General features: G+C 35.1%; 1 long non-coding RNA gene across 1 annotated transcript; it reads left to right on the top strand.

The window, feature by feature from the left end:
• The first annotated feature begins 3,100 nt into the window (after nucleotides 1-3,100).
• Nucleotides 3,101-4,430, top strand: LOC147483308 (uncharacterized). The gene is made up of 2 exons (XR_015203919.1): nucleotides 3,101-3,341; nucleotides 4,126-4,430. It is a non-coding gene; the product is annotated as an uncharacterized LOC147483308 (long non-coding RNA).
• Nucleotides 4,431-7,644: the final 3,214 nt, after the last annotated feature.

Genomic DNA, 7,644 nt, shown 5'->3' with positions numbered 1-7,644 from the left:
TATTTTAAATCCTGTACATCTAAAACAAGTCGAACACTCAAACCTAAAAATATTGAAACTCATCGACTACCATCCTACAACAGTAGACTAACTGAGATACTCGAGCTCAGTATAGCTCGGATACTATCTAGCTCCTCGAACTAGTGCCAATTACATAATGAGTCGAGAGCCTCAACATACTTGTGTCATAAACCAAACAATAATTATATTGGTTGTAAATCAGAACATGCCTGTAAATCATCGAATGATCTTTGTGGACCCAAAGCTTTTATTTATTTTTCGAAATTTTAGTTGCTTGAAGGTATGTTTTTTGAACTTCTAACATTAGTTTTCCACTTAAAGTATGTTTCTTTATTTTTATAATATGATGTCTAGTTTCTTTTCTTCTGTTTTGGTTTTTGTATAGTTTGTTTACTGTATAAGTATTGAGCTTGTGTTTTTCTTTCTGATGATAGATTATAAGTTATTGATATTGTCTAGTATTGTTCGATTGAGAATTATAGTTAGTTTTGATATCCTTTGTTTCAATGTGTGTTCATATCAATGTCGAAATCGACCACTTTTGATTACTTCTTTTTTAGTCAAAAGTTGGAATCTTTAGTTGTTGGTTCTCTCAAATTGATTTTTGGGGTTTGTAATTTCATGTCGGTTTTGAGTTTCACAACAACTGGCGGCAAGGTTTAATCATATTGGCGTTGTTTATATATAATGGAATTCGTCATCTACATCAAGTCTTGAGGTAAATCTGATTTAGAACATCATTTCACTTAATTTGTAAGTGAGAGGATTTGGAAATCCCAAATGACTCTCATCCTAGCAGAAAAAATGCGTAAAAAGAATGAGAAGAGGAAGTCGTGGGCTCGTTTTGATGGGGGTGGCGTCCTTATGTCATTTTTTTGGCTAATATGTTGAATTTTGTTGTTGGTTTATAGTTCAAACGCCTAGAGAACAGGTAGCTGATGCTGAGGCATTTCTCGACTTAACCGGTATGTTTGCAACTTTTATTTGTCAAGTCGAAATGCAACGAGGGAATAAACCCATCTGATTTTGTAACTTTACTACTACTTTTTTTTTTTTTGCTTTCTACTCCGAGAATTTAGTGGTACTTGCGCGCCTTGTTGGTTTGGAAGTACAATGGTAGTTTTGCGCCTAAAGTTCTTAAGAACACATTGGGATTCGACTGGTGAGGAAAGCGCTGGTGGATCTTAAGTGAGTTAACTATGGATGTGTGTTGATTTCTTGGCGAGAATATTTATTAGATGCAATAAAGATCTTAGTTATATGCTCTTTGAATGATTTTTTTCTTTTAGAAAAACATTATAATTATCTTCGCCATTGTTACTTGAGATGATTGTTTTCCTTGTCATTTATAAGTTGTTTAGTTATCAACTTGTTTACCATTAATTGGTTCGTGTTATCATTTTTTATTTAAGTGGTCGATTGGATTTTCCGTTTACTTGCGTAAACTTCTTTCTCATTTTGTGGTGGTACCGAGTGCTGCTTGGTACTCACTGCAAATTGCGGCTTCAGTCTTCTTGCGAGTGCATGAGTGTGTGTAGGTGGTGATGTGAGTGTGCTGCTAGCTAGTGTGTGAGTGTGTGCATGTGGTATTGTGAGTGTATTGCTAGCTGGTGTGTGTGTGTGTGTGTGTATGTGAGTATGTGCAGGTGTTGTTGCTTGCTTCTTGCTTCCGGGTGTTATTCTTTTCTTGTTGGTGGTGTCCTTTGTTGGGTGCCCGCTGTCGCCGGGTGGTGTCGCTCTTTGGGTGCCTTGCTTTTTGCGGGTGTCTACTACTGCCATGGACCTGCTATGATGTATCATTGGATAGGTATCAATCGTGTTTCGGTTGGACAGGTATCAATCAATGACCTAGTGTTTTATAAGTCACTTGCATACAACTTCTTTTGTGGACAGGGACTTCTCCCTTTGCCAAACACCTAGACTAGGCTAGCTCATTTATTTCCTTTCTTTCTTCAAGATGTTTCATATACTTAATCCTTTAGTTCCCCCTCCAGTTCCTTTTTGATTTAGTCACTCTTCTTCAAATCTGGTTCAGTCATGGGATGTACAAGGTATGAAGGTGGACTAGGATAGGAAATTGGATTTTATGTTCCAGTATCAAACTGGTTACCTTTTTAAAAAATATCAATAGCGACAGTATGAGACATAGTTTAATATTTTCTCATTTCCGGGGAGGCTAATCATGGGAGTGAATATTAAATATTTACTCACTAAAATGAGATTATGGTATATTAATTCTAGGAGTTGTGGAATGATCAATTTGTGTTCAATAAGAATCTTCTTTGTTTTGCTAGTTAAATTGTCGTTTCTTTTATTATTTCTCTCTTAGTGAGCTCCTTTGTAACTAGTATCATCCAATACCAATACACAATAAAGCCTTCCATGTTTCATTTTCAGCAAAAAATGTTTGAAAAATATAGTATAACAATTTGTAGCACTTAGTTAAAAGGGAAGCAGAAGAACTAGTTCTACTACTCGTATATGATGTGGAGATGACATCTGTAGATAAAATGAATGATATATAATTCAGATAGCCTCCATGTTTACATTCGCTTCCTAGAGATTAGAAGTCATATTCCACTGATGATATTAATTTTTGAACCTAGGCGTTTTTTAATTGAACCATTCTATCCATTAGTGTTGCTTTAGAAGAGACGCATCAGTTGTAGTTGACCAAATAATTTAGACCAAGAATGTTGCGCATGCGGCCAACTTAGTCCGCTTTCAGCAATATTTTCCTTAAATTAGCATGGATTAGCATAAAGAGATTGTCCCATATGTTTCTATACGAATATGAGTTTCAAGTAAAAGAAAAACAATGTATATAGCTTGTGTTCATGTTCTTAAAGGCATATGACCACAATTGTCTTTCATCTCACCCGGAAACAGATGTTGGTAGAAGTTGGCTGGGATTTTTACTGTTGTTCTTCGTTTTTTGCGTTTTAGGTTTAATCCTCAATGTTTTAAGCCACGAAGTTTATGTCTTGCTCGAGTCTTTGAGGAAGGCACGATTTACTTGAGAGGAACTTCATTTGATTAGGAGTTTGTATCACGGCTACCATAGAGGAAAGATATCAAGATGCCGGTACTTGAAATAACATATCAATTTACATTTCTTAGTGTTCATTATGTTGGGGCAGATACTTATCAGAACAATTTGCTTTATCTTGTCTGATTATTTATTTTACCCCTTTTTTAAATAAAAGCTGAGCTATTCTTGTATTTCCTTACTGATGTGATACCTATTTCTTCTAGTGATTATGAGGGACAAACTCACAAAGCTTCAGACACCCAGATATGAATTTTAACTGGTTTCGGAGGTACACCCTTACCCTATATAAAAAGACAGTAGACTATCCACTTTCTTCATTTTAAAATTATGGCGAGTAAATTGTGTATTTTCAAGTTCTCTCAAGTCTGAATTAGTGATTGCATAATCATACAATTCTTAAGTCATAAGTTTCAGTAAAGTTGTAAACAAGTTGGTAGTGCTCGTAGCCATATATCTGAGAAATGCTTACTATAGTTATTAGTAGCCATTGATTGTATTACAGCCTTCGAGGGTCTCTCATTTTTGTTTTAAATATGCATATTGTTAAGCATATTTTGTACTTGTGATCAAGCGTGTGTGATAGTTAGGACTTTAGGCATTGTTTTATGCGACTAATAGATGATGCTTACTTTGACCTTTGCATACATGTTTATCGTCACAAGTTTGATACGTTGTATTTTCCTAGGAATAGGATCCATACAAATAGCGAACAATATCGACAAAGCTGTACAAGCATGGAATGTATAGTACTTATAAATAGAAACGCGTTTCACATATGTGGATCGACGATGTATCCTCTTGAACTTTTAAATGGCTATTACTTCCACAACGCGGTAGTCGGTAGAAGATAGTACTTGTATATTTCTAATATATCTTTTAGAAGCCGGATGCTTGGTAATGTTACCTTCACCCCATAATTTCGGAAGATGATCCTCATAAAAGCGATGGGGGAGGGTTAACTACCTTTCACTAGACATAGAGTTGGTTAGTTTTATATTGAAGTAATCTCTTGAATAGACATATTGATCATATGCTCCATTTATTCCTTGTAGGTGGGAAGAATGTGGATGTTTTCATGGGAGAACTATTCTGGAAAGCTTCAAGCAGAGCTATTTTTTGTAGTGTAAATTTATGAACACTTTCGTACTGTTTAGTAAAAGCTTGTGTTGTGTTTGGTTTCTTTAGTTTTACACTTTTACTTTTCTTTTGTACATGTTTAATGTTAATACAAGTGGAATGTATAGTTTGGGACTATGTGGAAGGTGTAATGTTAAATATATATTGAGTATTGAGAACACAATGTTGTGTAAAGTTTTCTTTTTTTGTATCTATAAAAAAGTAATGTAGTTATTGTTCTTGTTAGGACTTGTGTGGGTGAATGAAAATTCTAAGTGATTCTTGGACAGATTATTTAGAGTACGTGGATGTAGCCCCAAATTTGGGGCTAATTGTGCAATATATTTTTTTTCAAATTAATTCAATTTTAGTGACGCCATTTTGGCGTCACAAATATTAGTGATGTCATACTGACGTCACAAATTTGTGACGCCAAAATGGCATCATAAATATTAGTGACATCGTTTTGGCGTCACAAATTTGTGACGTCAATATGGCGTCACTAATATTTGTAACGTTAAAATAGCGTCACAAATATTAATGACGTCGTTTTGGCGTCACAAATTTGTAACGTCAATATGACGTCACTAATATTTGTGACGCCAAAATGACGTCACAAATATTAGCGACGCTAAATTGTGACACCAAATTTCTGACGCCAAAATGGCGTCACAAAAAATATTTGTGACATCAAATTGGCGTCACAAAAATGATGTTCTAGTGTAGTGATTATACTATTATTTTCTACTTTTCTTCTAGTTGTGTAGTGTTTTAGAGTAAGGGAAGTATTCATTGTGTTTGCCTTAGATGGTGATTCATTGAATAACTGTCCAAACTCACATAAAAGGAAAGAAGATACTAGTAACATGAACATAGGAACAACCTTAAGTAGAGTTATTTGTTAACGATGTTTCGTCCAAGAGGCATCACTTCATTTCGATTGCCTAATTGTAGTCTACTTGTGAGAACAACCATGAAGCAAAAGGTCATTGAATCAAAAGTATTAGTGGATTCTAATCTCTTGAATTCTCTCTCTTATAAATTCTCAATAGTTTAGTTTAGTTTAGTTTAGCATTAGAATCTAAAATATCTACAATCATAGTTTTTAATCCCTCAACCCCCTTTTCAGTCCTGTCATTCATATAAACATACACTTAAAAGTGGAACGATACCCTACTTATCCTTTACTTATTGAGGGATAATTAGGTTTCGATACGCTTCTATTTTGCTCAACGACCATCATCTATCTATATCATCCATATACCATCTCATCTCATACACAAAAAAGAGGCAAGGTCAGAAGGAGGAGGAGGTAACAATTATTATACACAGCTGGGGCATTAATGGCTCAAACAACCATTGAAGATGTAAATACAGACAAACACGGTGGATCTGTGATGGGCAGAGCATATACGTTTAGAGATGGTGGTGATGTTCGTAAACGCGCTATACTGAGGGATTATTTCACAACACTTTGTAGGTGGCCTCCTCATAAGTTTAGGTGAAGGTACAGGATGCAAAAAGAGCTTTTTACGTATATGTTGTTGCATGTTGCAGCATTTGACGACTACTTCCAAGACAAGGTGGATGGATTGGGTCGGCAAGCAACTTATAGGTTGCAGAAAGGATTAGTTACAGTTGAACAATTAGCAACTGGTTGTTCATCTGATTTAACGGATCAGTATTTTCAACTTGGAGATTCCACAGCAACTGTATCTATGAAGCGTTGGTGCGCTGCAATAATCACGGCGTTTGAGAAAGAGTACTTTAGACGACCAACTGAGGCAGACACGGCTAAAAATATTAGCTGAAAATGCGAAAAAAGGTTATCCAAGAATGCTTGGATCAATCGATTGTATGCACTGGGTGTAGAAGAATTGTCCAACTGGATGGGCTTGACTACACCAAAACAGGCAATTAGCAACGGCCAAAAAGCGTTACTATTATTTTTTGCAACGTTTATAATGCGTTGCAAATTTGGCGTGGGTAAAGTGTTGCAAATATTTATAACGGTTAGATACCGATGCAATTTCTAATTACTAACGGTTAAAAGGCGTTGCTTATTTAGATTTTGCAATGGTCTATAACCATTACTAATGTGTTGATACTAAAAAAAAAATCAATTTTTTTGCCCCGTTCCAGGGAGACTACCTGAACATGCAAAAAACAACCCTCTCCTCCTGTATATGCAAAACAACAAATATCATATCTTAGTTCATAGCTGAACTAATTCACGGCTTATTGCATTTTCTTATAATTTTAGTAAATAGTTAAAGAAACAATTTTGAACTAACTCACACAACACATGTGACTTGAGTAACATAGTAACTTCCATCATATTATTTATTTTTTTAGTATGACAAAATAATTCAACCATACGTCATTGGAAGAAGTCATGCCCTATTTGGAGGAACTGATGGGTCGATCTTCGTCAAATGTGCAACATTAGCCACAGTATATTCACTAAAACATCAGCCACACCACCTCCACTAAAGTGTCTGTGAATCTACTTGTCCTATCTCTAGGCATCCAAGGAGAGATACTAAAAGGGAACTTAGAACATAGGTTGCTCTTTTCTGACAAACAGTCTTTGCACTCTTAACAATCCGGTATAAATGTTGGAACCACAATATCACCTTCTTTTACTTCACTTACGTTCTCCCTTAAGTTCTCCACGACTCTAATCAATTACCAAAGGAATAATAAATAAGAAATTTGATTGGTTTGTTATGCTAAAGTATCACGATTCATCTTATATATATAAGTTTCTAGACACTCAAATTCAAATATTTTAATTATATAAACTTGAATAGGACCATTCCTAAGAACTAACTTACACACAAACAGGTTACAAATTGCATATTGAAAGGACATGTGATATTTATATTCTCTTTGACACACAGACTCAAACAAAATCAAGACGAAGTAGTTCTAACATAAATGCTATTGAGCAAAGGCTCTTGACCAGCAACAACTTATCCTATCACAAATTACGACATAGGCCGAGCACTTTCATGTGAAGAGCCAAGTCTTATAACAAGTGGTTGAATAATATTTTTTACCCACAATTATCACTGAATATTAAGTGAACTTGCATGAATAAATGCAACATAAATATAGTATCATAAAAAAAAATTAGCATTTCTCAAATCTAGGCATAGCAATCAACATAAGAGTGTGATCAATCTCCCAGATATCAAAACTATTAGAACGGATTCCTCCAGGCTCCAATAAGAACGAATTGCATTGAACCTTGTTGGACAATATAGAATAAGTTCTAAAAATAATAATGATAAGAGTATATCAAATATAATTTAACTTAAACACTTGATGGTGTTCCGAAATTACCCGATAGCCTCATGACCGAATATCCTTGGATAAATCGCCGGAGGACCCTACAATAATTCCAAGTATATAATGATTAAATACGTGAACTTAATACCGATTGGCGACGA

Source organism: Coptis chinensis, chromosome 8 (assembly GCF_015680905.1).
Source record: "Coptis chinensis isolate HL-2020 chromosome 8, ASM1568090v1, whole genome shotgun sequence".
In the NCBI taxonomy this organism is placed as follows: Eukaryota; Viridiplantae; Streptophyta; class Magnoliopsida; order Ranunculales; family Ranunculaceae; genus Coptis; species Coptis chinensis.
The sequence above is the reverse complement of the archived record's forward strand: the minus strand, read 5'-3'. Positions and strand labels throughout refer to the sequence as shown.